Source organism: Chenopodium quinoa, unplaced genomic scaffold, assembly GCF_001683475.1.
Source record: "Chenopodium quinoa cultivar QQ74 unplaced genomic scaffold, ASM168347v1, whole genome shotgun sequence".
NCBI lineage: Eukaryota > Viridiplantae > Streptophyta > Magnoliopsida > Caryophyllales > Amaranthaceae > Chenopodium > Chenopodium quinoa.
Window position 1 is genome coordinate 246,325 of NW_018744311.1, and position 7,876 is coordinate 254,200.

Sequence of the window (7,876 nt, forward strand, 5' to 3'; positions counted from 1 at the left end):
GGGGATTGATGCAAACCCCGCCAAAGTACAAGCTGCTTTAGACCTCCCCGAGCCGAAGACAAAAAGGGATATTCAGCGTCTAGCCGGGAGAATGGCTGCCTTGTCCAGGTTCATCTCACGAGCCTCAGACAAAGGGCTCCCTTTCTTCAAGGCGCTGAAGCTCCAAAATTCAAAAGGCATTGAATGGGGAGACGAACAAAAGTCAGCCTTTCAGCAGCTCCGTGAACACCTGGCTCAACTCCCAACACTGGCAAGGCCAGTCGTAGGAGACATCCTATACTTATACGTGGCGGTCAGTCCAGCCACGGTAAGCGCGGTGCTGCTAAGGGAAGAAGAAAAAGTTCAACAGCCGATCTATTTCGTCAGCCACACCCTGACGGATGCCGAGACGCGCTACCCATTGTTAGAAAAAGTGGCTTATGCAGTGGTGGTGGCTGCTCGGAAGTTGCGACCCTATTTTGATTCTCATCAAATAGCGGTTCTAACTGATCAGCCGTTAGAGAAAGTCCTCGGCAAGGTTGAAAAATCCGGTAGACTAGCAAAGTGGGCTTTCGAGCTCACCGAGTTCAGTATCGGTTATCAGCCGAGAACAGCCATCAAGGCGCAAGCCTTGGCAGACTTCTTGGCCGAGTGCTCCTATCAGGAGACTCTGGATGCAAGGAGGAAAATCTGGACCGTCTTCACGGATGGGTCCTCCACCGTGAACGGTTCGGGGGCAGGGGTCGTCATCACCTCTCCCGAAGGCAAAACCTTCGAGTATGCACTAAAATTTTCATTCAAAGCCTCTAACAACGAGGCCGAATACGAAGCAGCCATTGCTGGCTTAGACCTGTGCATATCGTTGGAAGCCGAGCATGTCTACCTCAAGACAGATTCTCAGCTGGTCGCCAATCAGATCCGGGGGGAGTATGAGGCTAAAGAGCCTTCAATGGCAGCTTACCTCACAAGGATCAAATCGACAATTGCGAAGCTGAGATCTTTCGAAGTAGAGCTGATCCCAAGGGGTCAAAATGCTCAAGCGGACGCACTCTCCAAACTTGCAAGCTCAACTCTGACTGAGTTAAGCCGTTCTGTCTATGTGGAGGTGCGCCGAGAAAAGAGTGTAGCCGAAGCAATATCAATCTGCTGCGCTGCACTCGAGCCGAGCTGGATGGATGACATCCTGGCTTATAAACTCAGGGACGAGCTCCCCGAGGATAGGAATTCGGCCTCCAAGATAAAGCGGATCAGTTCACGATTCCTCGTCTTCGGCGGCCAACTCCTCAGAAAATCCTTCTCCGCTCCATTATTGAAATGCGTGGGTCCAACGGATGCCGACTATATTCTCCGAGAGATTCACCTCGGCATCTGCGGAAACCACATAGGAGGGAGAACCTTAGCCCACAAAGCTCTCAGGGCAGGGTATTTTTGGCCTACAATGATCTCGGATGCAAAGAACATGGTCAGAAAATGCGAGAAATGCCAAAAATTTGCACCGGTAATCCATCGGCCATGCCTAGATCTCCAGCCAATTCTTAATCCTCTTCCATTTGCACAATGGGGGTTGGATATTCTGGGACCCTTTCCCGAGGCCCCATACAAAAGAAAGTGGCTGATAGTCGGAATCGACTATTTCAGCAAATGGATTGAAGCGGAAGCTGCTTCAGGCATATCTGAGCAAACTGTCAGACAGTTCATCTGGCAGAACATAATAACTCGGTTCGGCATCCCAAAAGTTTTTGTGTTCGACCACGGCAGACAGTTTGACAACCTGCCCTTGCGCCGATACACTGATCAATTCGGGATAAAATTGGCTTACTCCGCGGTTTGCCACCCTCAGAGTAATGGCCAAGCCGAAGCCGCAAATAAACAGATCCTTAACGCTCTCAGAAAAAGAGTAGAGGATCAAAAGTCCAAGTGGGTAGAGGAACTTCCGGGAACCCTCTGGTCACTCCGGACAACCGAGAAGGAGGCAACGGGGCATTCACCTTTTCAGCTGGTGTATGGATCCGAAGCAGTGCTTCCAGTGGAAGTGGGCTCAGAAAGCCTACGAGTGAATCTCTTCTCAGCCGAGGAAAATGAGCAGCTCATGAAAGAGTCCCTCGACTTCCTTGACGAGATTAGAGATCTAGCCCGAGAAAGGATGGCTGCACACAAGCTCAGAATGAGCAAGTCCTACAACCGAAGAGTCTATCAACGACCTCTCAGAGTTGGGGATTTAGTTTTGAGGAATGCTGCAGCTGTTCAAAAAAGTCGCATTCATGGCAAACTCTCAGCATCTTGGGAGGGACCTTATGAAATTTATCAAGAGCTTCAGCCCGGTACCTTCAGACTTAAACAAATGGATGGCACCGAGCTGAAAAACCATTGGAATGCCGATGTGCTCAAAAAATACTATGTGTAAATCCTTCGGATAGTACAATCTATGTAAGTACACTGATTTTGTTTATAAAAAGGCCATCGAGCCAGTATTCATTCAGATTGCGTGTATTCTTTAAGTCTTTATGCTTTCTACGGTTTTTCAAAAATTCAAGGTTTCATTCGGCGCTGTCCGGGGTATTGCATAATGATGCCTTGTACCTCGGCAAGCCGTAAAACCTGCCAAAAAAAGATACAAGCCCGAAGTATTGCATAGTGATGCCTTGTACTTCGGAGAATCTGTTCCTTTGGGCAAAAAGGCCATAGACTTATCCGAAACATAGCCTAAAAAATAGGAACTGATAAAGCCCCGAAGTATTGCATAGTGATGCCTTGTACTTCGGATGAATCAGTTCCGGGTGGTAGTTGCAACTCTGAAGTATTGCATGATGATGCCTCGTACTTCAGATAAACTGCTGCCCCGGCATGGTGTTTCGGATAGTTGTTCCCTTGGATGAATTGAAGAAAGTGTCACAAGAGTACCATCTCTAGAGTGAAAACTCTCAGGTGGGAAATCAGTACTTTAAAAACAGATGTAGAAAATAAAGCAAAGTGTTCAAAGATCCTCGGCTTAGCCGAGAAAAATTATCAGCCATTCCAGAATTCAGAAGACCTCATCTTCAGATTTCTGGGGGGGCAGAGGGAAATAGAGAAATGGCACAACTGATCTAATACCCTTCAGCTCAGCCGAAGTTTGATACTTATGTCAGTTTTTTCACAAGTTGAAAACATCCGAGTACAAACGGCAAAAAGAAGTCTCAGCAGAAATGATTCTCGCTAGCCGAAGTTCTGCACTTAGCAAATATTTGAAAGATCATTCAAAGAAAGCAGTAAAGTGCGAAGACTGGTAAAGCGAAGAGAAAAAAAAAATACACAAGAAAGCTGAGAAAGTGAACTTCTTTGAAATAAAAATGTTGAATTACAAAAATAGTCGGCAGCCGCCCACAAGCGGAAAGTAACAGCTGCCGAAATACGTACAGGCAAAATAAAAATATAATAAGCTGTTGTACGATAAGGCAAGCTGAAGCAAAAAAAAAACAAAAGGCAAAAATTCAGAAAGCGGCAAGTCTAAAGTTGAGCGCATGAACCGCAAGATTCTGAAGACGACTGCCCGAGTTCCTATGCTTCAGCCTGAGGATCAGACTGATCAGCTTCATTGGGCCCAATGGTGGTCTCAGCTCCAGCAGCAGAAGAAGCAGGCTTTGCACTTTGCCGAGCCTCCCTTTCCCTCTGCTCAGCCTCCAACTCCATCCTCTCAGCTTCTTCCTCGGCTTCCTCAGCCTTAAGGATTTCAGCTTCGATTGGAGTGGCATACTTCATGTGAGGGTCTTCGGGATCTTGGACCCATTCAGCACATTTGGACCAGTCCAGCTTCGGCTCAGCATGAAGGCAGACCCTTCGGCACACTCTGAACCCGTTTCTAAAACCCATTTCATACTCTTCTTGGGTATAGATACGGACTTTGAGTAGAGCCTCAGCATCGGCCAACTTCTTCTTCGTCTCCTCCAAGTCTTCCTCGGATCTCTTCAGCTCATCGACGAGCTTGGAGGAGGAGCCTTTCAGCTCGGTAAACTCTTGCTGAACCTGGGAAGCCTCGGCCTGAACTTGGACCATTTCTTCCTTCTTGGCAGTGAGCTGATCCTCAGCCTCTTGTAGCTTAGCTCTTTGAGCTTCAGCAGCAGCAGCAGCCCTTGAGAGTTGGACATTCCTAGCTTGGAGCATCTCTTCAGCAGCCATTCTGCTGGCTTCAAGAGATTCTAGCTGATGCTGCACTTCAGCCTGTGCAGCAGCTCCTTGGATTCGGCTCTCGATAGCAGCCTTGAACTTGGAGATGTCCACCCCCAGGTGCTCTTGGAGGAATTTTTCCCCTTCCATCAGTGGGGGAAAAACTTCCTTCTCCATAGCGTCGCAGAAGGTCTGGAGGGCTTCAGCAGCCTTTTTCTCGTACTCCTCAGCCTTCTGCTGCTTCTCTTCAGCTGCTGCCTGCTTCAGCTTAGCAAGCTTTAGCTCTTCCTCGGCTACCCTTTGATCGTGCTCGGCAGCGTCCACCCTATCTTGTAGGGAATCTATCAGCTCTACAGTGAGAGTCTGATTGTGCACGAACTGAAAACAGGGGCACAAGTTAAAAAAGTAAAAAATAATAGCTGAAAGGTTGAGTTCAGAAAGAAATCAAGGCAAGGAGAATTACCTGCATCATCAGCAGTTGGTTGGACCTGGCAGGGTCAGGAACTGATCTGCTGGATTCGCCCATCCCAGCAGTGGCCTTCAGCGACCAAATCCTTGCCCTATCTACTTCGGACAGGCCAGCAAAATCGCCGAAGTAGGCTGCAGCACCTTCTCGGTTCTGACCCCATATGAGGTCCCAGATGTGGTCTGGGACTGGAATTCGGGGGGCCGAGAAACCCATTTCTCCAGACTGCAGCGTCTGGAAGGAAGGGAAGGATGACGATGGAGCCTCTTTAGCTTTGGGTGGCTCAACGTCCTCCTCCTTCTCAGAAGAGTCAATTATTGTGACCTCTTCTTCTTCAGGTGTGAGGACGAAGGCCCCAACCTCTCTGGCAATGTCCGCCGTGAAACCCTCAGCACTGGGCATCACGGCGTCTCCATCCTTGTCCTCGGCGGCACTCTCTCGAGCTTCTTCCAGAACCTCTCCCTTAGGTTTGGGAGTTCTCTGATCCACCTCCATCTCGGGGGTGGCGGAGAGGCCCTTGGGGGTGATTGAGGCGGTGGCCGGGGAACCCTCGGCGATCCATTGCCTTCCTCGGGTTCCCTTATTTCAACGCCGATGGTCATCGGCCTCCGCTGAAAGTCATGCGGGCCGATGATGGCCATTCTTTCGGCGCCTCTTCTGAAGCGGCTGCTCGTCCATACCCGAGTCTGAAGACTCTTCTTGTACTTGGTCTTCGGGACGAACAGGGGCTTTCCCTTCCCTGTGTCTGCTGCTCTCTTCAGACTGTAAAGGGCAGGCAGGGGGAAGAATGTGAGTAAAAAAAAAAAAGAAGAAGAAAGACAAAGTTAAGTCTAAAGGCTCACCGAGGTCTTCAGCAAAGCCTCGTCTTCTTCAGCTGCCCTAGCCGCAGCTTCTTCAGCAACTCTGGAGGACCCTTCTCCACCTTCACAAGCTTCAATAACCCGTGCAACCTCTTCGGCTGTACGGGCAGCTTCAGCTTCTTCTTCCAGCAGCTGAAACAAGGGATCTCTCTTCTTCCACCAAGGCTTCTGCCTCTGATACAGAGCAACAGCCTCAATTTGGAAGTGGGAAGAGTCTAGGTGAACCTCTCGGCGCCTTGGTTCAGTGATAGGGGGAGCCCGATCAGTTACGACTCGTTCTCGGTTGACGCCAAGGCGAGCGTAATCAATGCCGACGTTGGTCTCGTCCCGTTCTGAAAAAGAAAAGGGGAGAAGTCAATTCAGTTAGTTCGGCACATCACAAGAAAGCAAAATGAAAGAAGAAAAGAGATAATTAAAAGGCCTCGGCCCCAGCCGAAGAAGATTACCATCCCTAAACTTTCGGCTGAGGCCGACAGCTGCCAGCATATTCTCTTGGAAAACATAGTGCGTATCGGGGAGCCAAGTCTCCGGGATATGCTGCATTCGGCCGCTGCCTCCCGGTTCGGCAGCTTGCCGAAGATGTTCTGCTGATTAAGGTTCGGGTCTGGCCCGCTATCTTCGGGAGGACCTAAACTTCCCATATCAGGATCCGGCTCGGCAAGATACCGGGGAGCGCTGAAAACGTAAGGGTGGCTCGGCTCCGTGGGTGCCCTAACCCAAATCCATTGACCTCTCCAGTCCTTGTCTGAAGAGTCGTTCGGCCACATGGTTAGGAACGGGGGCCGAGACTCAATCCGATACCACCCAGAGCCATGGCATCCGTGCCCACTTTGAATGTTTGGCACTAGCCGATGGAGCCTTTTGAAGCAATGCAGGTTCGGCACGTACCTGAAGAATTTGCAGACCATAAGTACGTCATTACCCTTCGGATGCTGGTGGGGGTCAGCTGGCACAGGGAAATGTTGTAATGGATCAGCAAGTCTCGGACGAATACGTCCAAAGGGAACCTCAGCCCGTACTGGAGTTGTCTTGTGTACACCCCCACATACCCCGGGGGTGGACGGTGGATTCTATCGGAGGCCGTGGGCATTCGGCACCAATACCCATCGGCTTCAAGGATGCCGTAATGCAACTCAATTTGCTCGGCAAACCGGTACTGATCAGCATTCTCCACCCACCATGAGTAGGGGCGGTTCTTTATCATGGCCGAAGCTACTTCGGCATCCTCCCACTCTGAAAACCCTGGGAGGATATCCCAAAGGACAGCGGGAACTTCATCATCCCGTCCTGAAGCGCTCACCCCCTCAGCCCTCTGAGGAGGAGCCGAAGAAATGGGAGTCGCCCTAACCCCTTCAGCAGGGTCAGACTCTGTCCTTCGTCCATTCCAGGTCCCAATCCTGTCCCTGGGATCGGGGATTAGCCTTGCTCTTCTTGGAGCACGGGCTCACCTCTAACTCCCCTCACCATTGACGAATTTCGAAGGAAAAAGTCGAAAAAGGGGAAAGAGTGCAAAGTCGAAGAAAAATGAAATAAAATCAAAGGAATTTACCTTGATCTGAAGCAAAAGTCGCCGATTTACGAATTGGTAGTGACAAGTCTCAGCTTCTAAGCTTAATGCTCGGGGAATTTGCGAAGTTTTGATGCGGGCTCTTGAGCGTTCTTGAGAATTCTGGGTTTGTGTTGATGAATGAGTGGGGAGAGAAGACGCGCCTCTATTTATATCTCCAGAAATGGGAATTCAAGGAGTCTGCGTTTCAATTTCTCTCAAGCACCCACTAAGTAACCGTTAAACACACGACCTTGCAGTTAAATCGCCCACTACCCGTCCAACTTCCGCAATTATCCACATTAACTGTTGTTATCTCATTAATCATGGGTTAATTACGGTTTAAATTCACATTTTTGGATTAACAAATCATTCACTTCCCTCCTTTTCTGATTAAATCAAACCCGACCCGTCATCCTTCCAAATCGGGTCTGGGGGGCAAGTTGTTTGGGTCCAATTTAGTCCAATTGGGCCTGGTCACTGAATGATCCAATTAAAAGCCCAAGGTTAAGGTTCAACTCTCCAAATGTGCTAAAGTCAAAAAATCAACATCCTCAAAGCCATGTCAAGGTCAGTCAACGGCCCAATCAGCTTGGCCCAGCCCAACTGACTTCCGGGCCCAATCCGCCTCCTTCATTAGCCAAGGTATAAAAGCCAACAATTTGGTCAATTCTTGGTAAGACAATAAAGCCTCAAGCAACTAAACTCTTGCACAGCTTTCTCTCTCTAATATACTGACTTAAGCATCGGAGGGGCCTTCCTCGGCGTCCCCCCCGAGGCTAGTTTACGTGTATTTGTTGTGCAGGAAACCCTCGGCTCCTGCGTCGTTCGGACCGAGACCAAGTTCCTCAAGATAAAAGGATCTTCCGAGATTCGATTGTT